The 15,744-nt window shown below is 38.3% G+C and overlaps 1 pseudogene; it reads left to right on the top strand.

Annotated features, from left to right (window-relative positions):
• Positions 1 to 43: 43 nt before the first annotated feature.
• Positions 44 to 2,075, top strand: LOC136283056 (uncharacterized; annotated as a pseudogene).
• Positions 2,076 to 15,744: the final 13,669 nt, after the last annotated feature.

Below are 15,744 nucleotides of genomic sequence, written 5' to 3'. Positions count from 1 at the left end.
GTGGAGGTGTCTGCAGGAAGAGCGGTTAAGAGTTGCCAGAATTTGAAAGTACAATGAAAACTTTGGCAGCTCGTAAACTTGGTTTGGTATTTAAAGAGGCCAGTGTGAAGAAGATTAACCCTCAGCACGAATATCACTTTTTCCAAAAGACTTTTCAAGAGTACTTGGCGGCATTATATCTGGCACACAAGCTACTGGAACAGAAGGTTAATGTCTTTCATAACTTGAAGTTATGCTGGAACTGGAGAGGGTGTACTAAGCAAGAGTGTTTCAGTGAATACGGAGAAGTAGAACAAATGGCAATGACTCTTTGTTCCTTTATCCCGTTTCCACAGTCAGTAACCAGTAACATCGGAAATAATTTATTTGAAGGTGTCCTAGGTGTTGCAAATGCTTGCAAGAGCTTCTCACAATTACAATTAACTGTTCATCTTATTGTATGTGATTCTAATATCCATGTGGAGTTTTTTTCTGTTTACATGTTGCTAATCTCTTACTCCAGGCTAGAAACTCTTGTCTGTATTGTTGCAACAACAGCACAAGACTTTACTGCCCTTGAGTGCGACGCACTTCAAGTGGACACATCTTTACATTCCTTTACTCTACAAACAAATTGCAGCTTTCCCTCTAATAGGGCTGCTACAATTGGTGACAGTTAAGCCGCAAAAAGACACTACAAACCGTGACTTAAATTTGCTGAGTGATTTAGGTGAGGATTGGGCCACTGTTCTTGAAAAAGGATTGTCTAGAGGTACACCGCTGAAATCTGTTGTGCTGGAGATCAATGGCTCAGTAAGGGAAAGTGATATGGTGCCTTTAAACAATTCGTTATTGAACAGATCACTGGCGGCTTCGGTCGCTGAAGGACTTGCAGCTGATCCGCTCTTAAAATCCCTCACATTGACTGTATATGGAAGCGTCAGCTGCTCTGCTTTTATTTCGTTGAAAAAGGGTGTTCTAGAAAATAGTGCTTTGAGGTCACTGGTATTAAAAGTGTTTGGAGGACTCCCCGAGAACTGGATGAACATTTGTGAGGCTCTCTATGCTGCTAAAAAGTCATCTCTGTCTCTAATAATTAAGCCGGATTTAGTCAGCAAAATAAAAACTTCGCAGGTGGTCTGTCTTCGTCCTTTTCTACTAGAGGAAGAACGTGGCGTGTTGAAACTTCACTCATTTACTGTAAAGATGTGGGGAGAGTTGAGTTACATTGGAGCAAGTGATTTATGCAAACTCCTGATAGCCTCAAGAGTTTCCTGTGTTAATTTGAATATTCGTGCTAATTTGAATATTGTTGCTACCTGTTTGGTTAAGAACTTTGACACTGTCACTGTCACTGTCCAACTTGAGTATCAACATTAGGGGAGAGGTGACAAGAGAGGGAAACAGCACTCTTCAAGCCCTAACATGCAATCAAAAATTTCCTTTATTTTAAGTGTCCATGACGGAAAGACAGTTAACGAAATATGCGAAGAAGTTGAATTATCTGTAGTCTATTCTTCGTCATTAACATCAGCATTTACAAACGTCGAGACTATCTGCTCACGTGTAAGTAAAGTGAGTATGAACTTTGATAGCCCCATTTACTCAAGTGAGGAGGACTGGGGATGCAGTCTTGGTGACGTTTTGGCAAAATTCTTGTCACTTGCCACATACGCTTCTTACTCAACAACTGCGGTGGCATGAACTGGATGTGCGAACTTGGAAGTATTTTGGCTCAAAACAAGTCGATAACAACACTGAGTATTACACCCAACAACTACGGTCACTGTGACATGAGTAAAGACTGGATGGACCAACTGGGAAGTGGTTTGGCACAAGACATGTCGATAAACACGCTGAGTATTACAGTCAACGACTACTTTGACATACGTGAGAGCACGATGAGCGAACTGGAAAGTAGTTTGGCACAAAACACGTCGATAACCACGCTGCGTATTACAGTCAACAATTGCAGTGACATGAGTGAACACTGGATGGGCGGACTGGGAAGAGGTTTGGCACAAAACACGTCGATAACCACGTTGAGTATTACATTCAACAACTACACTGTAATAAGAGAACACTGGATGGGCTGACTGGGAAGTTGTTTTGCACAAAAAACCTCAATAACCACGCTGAGTATTACAACCAACAACTACAGTGACATAAGTGAAGGCTGTACCGGTGGATTTTAGAGAAGTTGGGCACAAAACACGCCAATAACAGTATAGTATTACAACAGCTACGTTCAAGGGAATGGAGACTGGGTCTGATTCGAAATTTCTCGTGGGGGAAAAAGCGCTGGTACCACAGTGAACAACTACAGTTACATAGGTAGAGACTGGATGGGCGGACTGGGAAGTGGTTTGGCACAAAACACGTCGATAACCACGCTGAGTATTACAACCAACAACTACAGTGACATAAGTGAAGGCTGTACCGGTGGATTTTAGAGAAGTTTGGCACAAAACACGCCAATAACAGTATAGTATTACAACAGCTACGTTCAAGGGAATGGAGACTGGGTCTGATTCGAAATTTCTCGTGGGGGAAAAAGCGCTGGAACCTTCCTTACACCTTATTTCACCACTTAGCTATAGCTGAGCATCGGAGCGCGAAATCCGCAGGTCTTCCCATTCCTCTCAAGCTCATGACGAAACGAAAAAAAATTTTTATTTTATAACTGACAGGTATGTAGCATGAAACGGCGATGTTTTCATCCGATATTGTCCATGTACTGCTTTCAGTGTACTCGCACAGCAAGAGCACGAATAAAATATATTTCACTCAGTTGTGTACCTCTTTTATTTTTACCTTGTTTTATTTTGCCCCGCAGCAAGACCAAGTAGGCGACTCAATTCAGGTAGTGTATGTACGAGTCGCAACTGTCAAAGCTTTCATTGTCGCTTTTGAGGTCAAGATTGTAATAGTGCAGACAAAAACTAAGCCATGGGATCCGAAAATCTCCGTTCGGACCAACATTTAAATATTTTTTTCTTGTACAAACTACGTATACGTAACTGAATACTTCATACACTGTACATACCAACAAAAATATTATGTAATCCAAAAGGCTAAATACTAATTTTATTCCTTGATACAGCGTCAGTTTACTTTTTTTTAACCGCGGAGCATTTTCTAAAATCTAAGTGTTCGTGCGAGAACTGCCAGGTTATGGGAACAGTCGAGGCCTGTATTTGCTGTCAGGAAATAACGGTGGTGAAAAATAAATAATAATAATAATTTATTCACTTAATATAGCGCGTTTCCCGAGAAAAGTTACTCGTTGTAAGCTAGATCAAAAACACGTGTCTTAAGTTTTTTCCTAAAAATGCTGAGTGATGTTATTCCCCGAATATTTACTGGAAGACTGTTCCACAGTGTGGGGGCAGAAGCATGAATGAACGAGCTCCTAATGTAGATGGCATGCGCCCCTTGGACGGTCCAAAAATAATGAAGAATTTGATTTAGGGGAATAGACAGAATACAGCATAATGGACACTAAGTTACTAATGTAGCTAGGTGACATATTATAAATAGCCTTAAATGTAATAATTTAAATTTTAAAATAAATGCGGTAAAACACAGGTAGCCAGTGAAGGTTATAAGAAGCTAGTGTAATATGATCATACTTTCTGGTGTTCGTTATTAAGAACAGGTCTCTGTAAGAATCAAACATCTTGGGAAATGAAAATTTTCAACCCCCTTCAAATTTTGCATGCAGTCAGGCACTCAGTGAAATGTTTATTTCTCTATCTCAAGCTAAATACAACATTACAAATTGGCACCTCTGTCATATATAGTGACATCATTCGTCTTCACTTTGATATATTTAATTTTCCCTGGGAGTGAATGTGAACACACCAATAGATTATTTATCTCGGTACAGTTTCGGTCATTTTTGTTGTCGGGTAAAACAGGGAAAATGTTTATCTGAATTTCTCCAAAAGTACACCAATTCTGGAACTGAAACTATCCACCTAGCTGGTTATAATATTATAGTTTTTAAATTTGTAAAAATCTCTGCGGGCCTGCCTCTACTTTCCATAGGGGCAATTCGCGAAAATTTCCTAGGTATATTTAAGAGCCGGATGAAAGGAATTGACGGTAGAGGAGGTAGCGCCAATGCAATCGTCAATGTAGCAGCCGTAGAGTTCAGGTTTTGGGCCGTGGCATTGACTGAAAAATTGATGTTCGATAAAACCTACAAAAAGATTGGCGTAGCTGGGTCCCATTTTAGTACCCATGGCCACGCCCTTAGTTTGTTTGTAGCAGTTACCACCGAATGAAAAGCAATTGAGTGTGAGTACTAGTTCGGCCAGACGGAGTAGTGTTTCAGAGCTAGGTTCCTGAACAGTGCGATGATCGAAAAAATGTTTGAGGGCCCGAAGACCTTCGTCATTGGGAATGACAGTATAAAATTGCTTACAACATTTGAAGAAAACCGCTATGGGACCAGATCTCATTCCCTTTTGGATTTGGAGGGATCACGCTGAGATCTTCACAAGTGTCATTCATAAGATCTGGAATGTTTCCCTGAAAACTGGCAAGTGGCCCTCCTCGTGGAAAAGGGCCCACGTGACGCCCCTCCCTCAGATCGACATCCCTAAGGGCAAGCAGGACTTCAGAGGAATTAAGATCACACCTGTAATTGCACACGCGTTCGAGAAATCTGTGTATAACACCCATGCACGAGACATTGTCGAACAGCATCTGAGTTCAACACAGTTTGCTTATACGACAGGGGGGAGTTGCACTGATGCGCTCTTGAGCATGCAGCATACCATCTACAGCTATTTAGACGAGCAAGACTGCAAAGCCGTCCGAGTATTTGCAATGGATTTTAATAAAGCATTTGACTGTGTTAATCATGAACTCCTGTCATCTAAGCTTAGGCAGTTGCCATTGAATCCCCTTATTGTGAACTGGTATCTAAGCTTTCTCGAGAAACGCCAGCAGCGAGTAGTTTATAATGGTTTTGAGGGACAGTGGCGTGAGGTTAATAGGGGTACGACACAAGGTAGTGTTAGTGGGCCATATCTTTTTAACGTGTTTATTAATGACTTGGAGATCAATCTAGAAGGTCGCCCAGCTTTGTTTAAATATGCTGATGATTCTACAATTATCGTCCCTTTTGGGGAAACGGCCAGTGTCGCACTGACTTGATGGATCAGTTTCTTAGCTGGTCCAGCCGCAATCGCATGACATGCAATCCAACAAAATGCAAGGAGATTATTTTCCATAAGAAAGGTTTCAGTCAGGACATCGCGCCAGTTAGTAATATATTGCAGTGCGCAGAGTTATCCATATTAGGTGTTACCTTCCAACAAAATTGTAAATACAGTAGTCACGTGCGCGCGAAGGTGATTAAGGCGAACAAGTCATTTTTTGTATTAGGATCTTTAAGTAAGGAAGGAATGTCCCAGGGGGAAGTAGATCACCTTTTTAACGCAATAGTTTTACCAAATTTTTCTTACGCTCTGCTAGTTTATGGTGCCTCAGATTCCGACCTTTCTGTAATACAGAATTTTTTAGACCGGTGTATGAAAAGAAAGTTTATGTCTAAGAATGTAAATATCAGGGATTTGCTAGAGAAGGCGGACAAGACACTCTACAAAAAAAGATCGAATGACCCCGAATGCTCGTTCTTCCAGTTTTTACCTAAGGAAAAGAACATGAGGTACAATCTTAGAAATACATCAGTCTCTGTCCCTAGAATCTACACTGACAGGTTTAAGAACGTTTTTAGTAACAGAATAATTTTTAGATATGATATGTAAATAGTTTTTTTTTTGTAACTTAGGATATGTGATTTTATCTTAAGAAATAAAGATTATTATTATTATTATTATTATTATTATTATTAAAGAGATGTTATATCCATAGTGAAAATAAGTTTGTTTTGGCCGAGGAAACTAAAGTCACGAAAAATTTCAAGTGCGTGTTGGCTGTCCTTAATGTGAGACGGTAAAGTTTTGAAGATAGGTGTCACAATTTTGTCTAAATAGCTGGAAATAAGTTCGGTGGCACAACTGCAGGCAGAAACGATGGGTCGACCTGGGTTGTTAGGTTTGTGGATTTTAGGTAAAAAGTAAATACACGAAGTTCTAGGAGTGGTAATGATGAGATTTTTAGCAGTGGCCGGCAATTCTTGTTTAGCTATAAGATTGTAAATCGTATTTTTGACAACGTTTTGGTTAATTAAAGTGAGATCTTTGTCGACTTTAGCATAAAAGGAGGTGTCAGAAAGTTGCCGCAAAGCTTCTTTTTGGTAGAGGTCGGCCCGCCAAACAACAACTGCGCCGCCTTTGTCGGCCGCTTTAATGACTATGTCTGCGTTTTTAAGACTTTTTAGTGCCGACCAGTCTTCCGAGGAAAGATTGGAAAATTTAGTGGTACGATTGAATTTAAGTTTGTTGATATCGTGGCGACATTTTTTTTTAGGCTATTACAATAATCGGGTCTGGACGTAACGAAAGCATGAACTAATCTTTTAAGGGATTCTTGAGAAAAGTATTTAGAAATTCTACGAACATTGTGAATATGGTAAAAAAGGTCTTATAAACTTGATTTATACGAGTATCCATACTAATTGAATTGTCAAATATCGTTCCCAAATTCCTAACGTTGACCGAAGGATCAATCTTTAATTACAGCTACATCACGGCTACAGAAAATAACTTATAGTACAGTTACATCTATAGCTACATTACTTATGTTTTTTGTTTTTTACAAATACGTACGTTACAGTGCGATACAATATTTAAAACAATACTGGTTGAAGAGTGGCTAAACAAAATAACTATATATTTTAAAAGAAAAGAAAAAAGAAAAAACGAAAACGTTTACAGTGTATAGAGTGCACTACTTACAATTTATAGGAAAAAGGTAGTTTAAAAGAAAACAAAAAAAGTGCAGGAAAAAAGGATACAAACATCAAATTATATGTAAACAGAATTAATGAAAACACTAAGTAAATGCGTGTTGTGCTTGTTTTATGCATGGTTTTTCTTTATAATAATGATTTATGCATTATAATGTGAGAAGAAGAGGGGGAAGTTTTTTATTTCCGGAGAGATGTTGCTCATTCTGCATATCCATATAAAATATCTAGCGACCAAAAAAGGAAATTTAGTTTCTTGTTTTTGTATGGCATAAACCCTAGTACTATAAATGGCGATAGATTGAAAATTTCCGCGAAAGGTTCTCCGAGTTAATTATCCATTGTTTAAGACCTTGCCAGAAACGGTTGGATATATTACAAGTCCAAAATAGGTGGATGAGAGTCTCTTTATCACTTTTACAAAAAGTGCACTGCTCATTGTCCTTGAGGTTTACCTTGGTAAGAAAAGTGTTGGTGGCTAGTCTTCTGTGCAGTAGCTTAAATTGAAAAACAATCAATTTTGTGATTTTTGTGCATAGAAAAGGAGTTCTGTAAACTGCCTTCCAGTCGAAATTATCTGATGTTTCGAGCATGCATTCTGTTGCCCATTTTCTTTGGGCCTCAAATGGGTTCTTTTGTTTTTGCTTGTCAGAATTTTATATGTTAGTCTGTTTGGTTTTGTCGTCTTTAGGAAGGTGTCGAAGGTAGTTTCGTATGCAGTATTACACCTGTTGAAAGTAAGCTTCATTGCTTTTTTGTAAGGCCTTAACAGCTGATAAGATGCCTTGAAAAGTAAGGAAGTTTGTTTTAATGTCGTAAAGCTCTTTAAAATCAGAGAAAGATAGGAAACTATTCGCATCATTCATCAAATGGCCCACTGTTTTAACTCCCTTTACAGACCATGAACAATAGTATACAGGTTTGTTACCGACACGTATAAGAGAGTTATGCCATAGACTTTGCGCCTTTAGCTGATCAATGGAGGAGACATTAGTTTCAAGTGAGATTTCTGACCAGATATGGAGTACTTCTGAAGTAAAGGCCTCTGCAGTTTTTATAGTTTTTAACAGATCTTGTTTATTAAGGTTGGTACGAAAAAATTCGACACCACCTAAATTTTGTAATTCATAGTCAAGCAAAAGTTTCCATTTTGCTTGATTTTCCAGATCTAGATATTTTTTTATCCAACTTGATTTAAGAGCTTTGTTGAAAATTTTGATATCAATCATCCTTAGCCCTCCGTTCTCGTAGTCGTTGATCATTATGTCGCGCTTTACCTTGTCTCCCTTGCCATCCCATAGAAAATTGAAGAACATATTATTTATTTCTGCTAGAGCACTGTGGTTGGACGGCAGAGGGGACAGGATGTAAACCAGTTGAGAGGCAATAAGGCTTTTTAAAATTGTAATTTTTCCTAGTAAGGTTAAACGGCGCAGTTCCCGGCAGCTTAAGCTGTTTCTGATTTTGGTTAGTTTTTCGTTGTAATTAGCTTCTATAGTGGTTTTGGGGTTGGTGGAGAGCCATACGCCTAGAGCCTTAACCTTATCTTTTACCCATTTAAAATCTTTGTCGGGTCTGAGATGTGTTTCGTTCCCAATATTAGCACTGATCCACAAAGCTTCAGTTTTCTTGCTATTCAATCGGAGACCAGAAATCTCGCTGAAAAAGTCTAATATTTGTAAGGAGGTTGTTAGATAGGCGGGCGATCCATCTAAAATAAGGGTAGTATCATCCGCGTATTGACTGCGGATTTTTACTTCTTGTTCGTTTATTTTTATGCCCTTAATGTTTTTATTTTGCCGTATTGTTTCAGCTAGTATTTCTACACAGAGAATAAAGAGATACGGAGAGAAAGGGCAGCCTTGTCTTACCCCCCTTTCAAGTTTGAAGAAGTTGCTAGACCAACCGTTGTTAAGAATGCAGCTTTCTATGTTATGGTAAAAGAGCTTGATCCAGTTGATAGCAGATTACCCAAAATTGTAGTACTGTAAAGTATTTTGAAGAAAAGACCATTCTACCGTGTCGAAGGCCTTTTCAAAGTCGAGAAAAAGTAGAAGTCCTGGAATGTTCTCCGCGGCTGTATACTTTATAATGCCATCAATAAGTCGAATATTTTCTCCAATAAATCTACCTTTAAGAAAACCCGTTTGGTCATAGTTAATAATATTTGGGATAACCTGTTTAAATCTATTGGCAATAGCTTTAGCTGCTATTTTGTAATCGCAGTTTAGTAGTGATATGGGGCGCCAATTTTTTATTAAATTGGGTTCTGCATCTTTTTTTGGTATGAGTTTGATGATCCCTCTACGTTGAGTTACTGAGACTGAGCTGGCCGCTACGGTAGGCGTAGTTTATCGAATTTAAGAAGAGGTCGGAGATATCATTCCAAAAGACGTTATAAAATTCTGCTGGTAAACCGACTGAGCTAGGGGTCTTGTTACATTCCATGTCCTTAAGTGCTTTTAGACATTCCTCTTTACTTAATAAACCTTTACAGGCTTTTTGTTCAGTTAGGTTTAGATTTTTCTCCGTTTGCATACCGAAGAAGATGCTGTTTGTCAGTTCATTTTGAGAGCCTTTGCTTGAACTGTAAAGGCGTTTGTAGAAGGTTTCACGCTCGTTCAAAATTTCTTTGTCTGTACTAACAAATTGTTCATCATCCAGTTTTAATTGACTTATTGTCCCTTGTTTGTAATTTCGTTTCGTTGTGTTCTTTTCACCTTCATTGTGCCATCGGCACTTAGCCCGCAAAATTGTACCTTTTGTTCGGTGTTCAATTAGTTTTTCTAATTCTAATTTTTTGGAGTCCAAAGCGCCCAGGATGCCTTTCTTTTCCTTCTCATCGATATTGCTGGATTAAGCTAAGCGTTGTAAGCTGTTAATTTCTTTTTCAAGCTCCTCTTAATACCGTGATATTTTAGCCTTTTTGACCGTTGAGTATTTTAGAGGCTGTTCTCTAATTTTTAGTTTTATCATTTCCCACATAAGGGCATCATCAACGAAACTATCATTTTAGTATTCTTCTTGAGTATTTTTAATCGTAACACGTATTTGGTTTATGTAATCAATTTCTGATAGGAGCGAGGTGTTAAGTTTCCAAAAACTCGGGCCTCTCTTATTAGAGTGGGTGGCAATCGTGACCTCTATTAAAGAGTGGTCTGTTTTGTATCCGTCGGCGATATTAGTGTCGCCCCATGTAAGGTAATCCGGATTCCGGAATCCAGGAAATTTTTGCTCGTGGAATCCGGAATACTGGGCTCTGGAATCCAGAATCCAGCTTTTGGAATCCAGGATCCCGCTAAAAAGGGGAATCCAGAATCCACTTGCTGAAAATCCATTTCAAATCGTATTAACGGCTTTCACCCGCATCCATGCAACCACTGTACAGTGCAGTTCACTCACGTGGTCAATCGGTGCTCAAATTTAGAAAGTGTTTATATCACTGAAGCGTTCAAATCCCACAGGATTTGCTTGGAACATGAGTAGAGCCGCTATTTGATTGTTTTGGAACACCTCTAAATAATGATATGGCCACTATGACGTCCTGTGAATATTAACTTCCTGGTTGTCATAACAACAGTTGGAAGGTGATTTTGCAAAAGATACGCTTTAGTTTTCCCATAAATCTAGGAATTTGTAAATTTCTGTGAAAATAATCTGACTATTGACAACTTGGATGCTTTGCTTTTGCCTGCTTTCCCCGCCGGTTTTTTAAGCAAATGGGCGCACGGCAAGCTTTGGCACCGGAAACTGCGCTACTTTTTATCTGGCATCCAGGGTCGAGGTATCGACCTCAATACTTAATACTTAATACTCTTTCCATTTCCGACTCTTTCGAACTTTCTGGCACTTCTGATTCGCGATTGACCAAAATCAAAAATAAATATCCATTTTCCTTAAATCATAATGAGAGCATCAAAAAGTAATATTCTCCTGCAGATGGCCGTGGAAGCATAGTTGTAATTAGAAGCCAGACGAAAGCCAGGAACTATCAAAACTGCACCAGTCACTCAGAGCATGTGGAGGGACACAAGCCGCAGCATTACAGAAAATTTACCGTGTCTTTTTCAATTGATATATCATTTGTTTATTCGATTTGCTCTTTCCCTAAATCTTGATACTTCAATCATAATCTATGGGGAAGCACAAGAAAAAGCAAAAGGCGGAGAGGAAAAGGTAAGTGTAACATTGTAATGATTCAATTGATTCTTTGTTCCATTTTGAACTAACCTCCAGCGAAACTTACCAAAAATTATTGAAAATGCATCTTCAGGAGCCCAAGAAACCGAAGAAAGACAGACTAAAAAGAAAAATACACGAGTTCAAGACCATCGAGGTTTGAGGATTTTTTGTGTATTACGAAACACTTTTGAATTTTTTTTCGGGGTTGCAACGAGCAAACAGGAACGACAGGGGTTTTAATGACGAACTATGGTCAATAATAACTGTTTCAATGTAGTAGAATTCGGAAGTTTAAAAGAAGTTGGAAGACTCGAAAAAACGCTTGCTAAACTTGAGAATACTCGGCCAATTGTATGCATCTCATGGAGCAACAATGTTTTATGCCTCGTTAAATGATGAAACGCAACAAACGCACTGCATGACTCGCTTGTTAGCAGTGATTTAGGCCTTTAGTCGGTTTGAGATCAGTTACGCTAGATGTTTGAATAAACTCTGCTCGTTAAATATTTTATCATGCTACCTGGCACTGGTCATGGAAATCGCTTATTTTTGCACGAAATTCCGCTCGAATCGTGATTCACACTTAGCCCTTTAATTTCCAAGATCTGATTATTAATTCTCCCCTCTAGCTGCTCACAATTCCTCGTAAATTAGCTACGAAACTTTGGTGTAATATCAAGATGACAACTTCAACCTGCTAATTTTGAGTATTTCCATGAACCCTTTGCTAAAAAACATATAGATATTATAGGGAGAAGTTACATGTCAGTCTTTTCTGGGAGTTTATAGGTTAAACCATCATTGTTTATGAGAGACTTATTTTATTGCGCTAACTTGCATGTGCTTAGCCATGGCTAACCGCCGGACTTTAGGTTCAAGCATTGAGGCTCGTTGTTAGAGCTTGGTGATCACACGGCCCAATAAGGTGTGATAATTTTGTAAATCAGACGTACAATAAAACTGTCAGTTTTGGAACTGAAAAATGGACTGGCCCAGGCGCTAGAACTCGCACCACCATTCTTAAAATTGGGCTTCTTCGAAAATAATTAATTTTTTTTTTCTTGCAGGCCTTTTCGTGAACAGTATGAACCTTCGACATCTCCACCAAGTTGGTGATCAAGGTCTGGCAACGAACGTACACCGAGGTATGTTAACTGTTATGGAACAGACACTGCTCTTATACGAGTCATAGACAATTTGTTATTTAATCTAGACAATGATCAAGTCAGCGGTCTTCTTTTAGTTGATTACAGGAAAGCTTTTGATATGGTTGACCGTGAAATTCTTTTGCAAAAGCTGAATGCCTATGGTTTAACTCCGGTTGCAAGTAAATGGTTTAGTTCATACTTGACTGATAGACATCAATTTATTGCTATTGATAATGTGACATCTGACTCTACTCTTGTGAGGCATGGTGTTCCACAGGGTAGTATCCTTGGCCCTTTACTTTTTGTCATTTATATCAATGATTTGCCTCTACATGTTAATGGTGCTGACCTGGATCTCTATGCTGATGACACCACACTGACATTATCGGCAGATATCTCAGCGGTTGATTCTCTACAAGATTCACTAGCTGCTTCTTTGAAGGAAATTGAATGCTGGACGCACACCAATAAACTTCCTCTCAATGAAAAAAGACTAAAACACTACTGGTCACAGGCAAACGCCTTGGGAAGAAACTACCAGATGGTTATAATTTATCTCTTAAAACTATGAATGGTGTATCATTGGAACAAGTACCCTCAGCTAAACTTCTTGGTATAGACATTGACCACGATTTATCAATGAACACTTATGTTGACAGACTGTGTAAAAAAATTTCACAAAGAATTGGAATTTTGAATAAGATCAAACTTTGTTTACCATTTAACCAAAGACTTTTATTTTATAATAGTTTAATTAAGCCATTATTTGATTATGCCAATGTTGCATGGCAGTCACTTTGCTCTAATGAATCTCTTTTAAGAATACTTAGGCTACAAAAGAGAGCTGCTAGGGTTTTATTAGATGCTGAACCACGTAGTTCATCAGTTATGCTATTCAATCGTTTAAAGTGGATACCATTTTATGACTCTACTAAGATGGCTAAATGTTCAATACTATTTAAAAGGATTAATTATTGTGTACCTAATTATCTTAATGATAGCTTAAGATTATTAAGTTCAGTACATTCACGCAACACTAGATTTTGTAAATACAACTTTTTATTACCTAAGTTTAAAAGGGCTAGAGAAGGAGGGAAAACTTTTCTAGTTTCTGCCATAAAATTATGGAATCAGTTAAAGCCTGAATTAAAAAAGTCTAATACACTTAAGGCCTTTAAAGACAACGTATTTAAATATTACTATAAGGACCAATCATGCTTAGCTCATTTTAATCCGTAAATTTTATTGATAGTAGTTTTATATATTCTTACTTGTTTTAGCTAATTTTCTATTTATATTTCATTCTATTAATGATTCTATTGTATTTATATATTTATTGTAATTAGGAGGACCACAAGTTTATTAGTGTTTGTGCACTATCACGTGCTATCCTCAATAAATAAAGTCTTTCTTCTTCTTCTTCTTCTGTTATATTTTAACGAACCGAAAAAAGTTTTTTGAAAACTCGATTAACAACACGTGATGTAGCCTTAACACTATCACTTTCTTTTTTTTTGCAGCCTCCTCAAAAAATCAGGGCGATCGCCCTCTCGAAGGCGACGATCAAGATCACCAAAAACAACGACGACGACCAGGTAGATTAATTGGAATTAATTGCTATAAGCGGAACACTATTAAAATGCCATAACATAGAACTTATTTTTTGCTACTCATGACAACGGTTTTGTTTTAAAATTCATTCTAGCGTGTATTCTTTCTCAAGGGAACAGGAAGTGAAGAGGAGAGCAAAAGGCGAGAAGCCGTAATGCGAGAGTTTGTCGGAGAATATGGAAAAGGTGAACGACAGGAAAACGTTCGCTCAAAGACGAAAGAGTTGACTTGCACACTTCCATATGCCTTCAGCATGCGTCCCTCTGTCATCACAGCCTCATCGGAAGACTGCCACGACGTAACAACAACCTGCCAAATAGAAGATGCTAATGTCGTACTGCAGGGTTGAACTGTGCGGGTGCAAACTGTTTACCATAATAAGGATATCGTTGCTGTGAGATTTCGCCTTTCTGGCTGGCTATTCTCTTACAAGACGTTCAATTAGAAGTAGATGGAGGCAATTTTTTACGAAAGAAAGTACAATTTCAGTGGCTGAACAGCGATGTCTGTGATCGGAACTCACCCAACTTCATTCTAACCCGAGTTTTGGGATTCACTGCCGAGGGTTCAAGCATCACTCTAACGTCTGAGGAGGACAAAAGGCTCTGCAGGCTTGCTAATGGTGACCCTGATGACGAAGATGTTGGAGATGATGCGGATCAAACTCCAGAGGATCAGAGAGCAGCTGGGGAGAGTGAAAGGGAAGTGTCGCTTCCAAGATTAGCAGGGGTGAGCTTATCAGGGCGACGGACCACACTTTTCCAATTATGATAAACTTTGAACAAAGTTATATATGGATATTTATGGGAACCAGGAAAGGTCTATTTATAGGTCGAATGTTCGGCATTTACACGTAAACCGCTTCCTTTGATATTTGGCATTTGGAATAACAAATTTAAGATTTCATGAGGCATCATATCTTGGTGCGACAAAGATAAGATATTACCATTATGGCGGCGGGCCATCTGAAACCTTATAAAATCTTTGCTCTGAAGGATTCATAGCCGACGTAATGCGACATGACTTGGCTAACCTTTTAAAGAAAAAAGGAAGTATAGAAAAGAGAATCTGTTATTCTTCAAAAATTACCGTGTAAATGAAGATCTTTCGCGATTTTTCAAATGTTTAAGTATAGTTAAATTGGTTTAAGACCGTTTTATGCGCAATCTCGTCGAACATCGTCGCAAATTACATCTATTCTATTTACTCGGGGTGTCATTAAAATTATATTCCAGTTTAAATTTTTGCCTCAATACCACGGTTTTTGTTTAAAAGGAAAGTTTAAAAAGTAATTTGAGATGATAGGGAAATATTTTCGAGCTGTTTTCTTGCAGTTCTAAGTCAATTTTATATTTAAAAAATTGGCCATCTTTTCCCAGTCGGAACAATGTTATGCTGCACTAGAAAAACTTTTTAGTCTAACAGTTATTTACAAATTAAAAATGATACGCAAAGATTTGAACTATTAGTTCTTTGTTACTATTAAATCACTTGAAGAACCTCGAGGAACCTGTATGAAAGAAATGCGGCCTCGCCTCTTCAGAGTTGCTAAAAAGATGTGGAATTAATGGACTTAAGAGACAGACAGTCTCAACAGGTATTCCTGCAACAAAAATATATCCCTTAATTTGCTGTTATACATTTCTCATAATTATCAAATGTTATTAGGAAATATGAATAGACAAACATGCATTCACAAACATGTCCTTCAATAGCGAAATCCGCTATTGAAGTCATTCCTAGAAAACGCAATGCGAAAATTAGGGGCAAACCAGAAACTAAAATCTGGAATCTTTTGTGTTTTGGAATCCGGAATCTGCAACGATAGAATCCGGAATCTGCAACGATAGAATCCGGAATCCAGCACCTGGAATCCGGAATCCACAGCGTGGAATCCAGAATCTAATACTGTCCTGGATTACCTTACATGGGGCGATTAGT

This window comes from Pocillopora verrucosa, chromosome 8, assembly GCF_036669915.1.
Source record: "Pocillopora verrucosa isolate sample1 chromosome 8, ASM3666991v2, whole genome shotgun sequence".
NCBI classification, from domain to species: domain Eukaryota; kingdom Metazoa; phylum Cnidaria; class Anthozoa; order Scleractinia; family Pocilloporidae; genus Pocillopora; species Pocillopora verrucosa.
The sequence above is the reverse complement of the archived record's forward strand: the minus strand, read 5'-3'. Positions and strand labels throughout refer to the sequence as shown.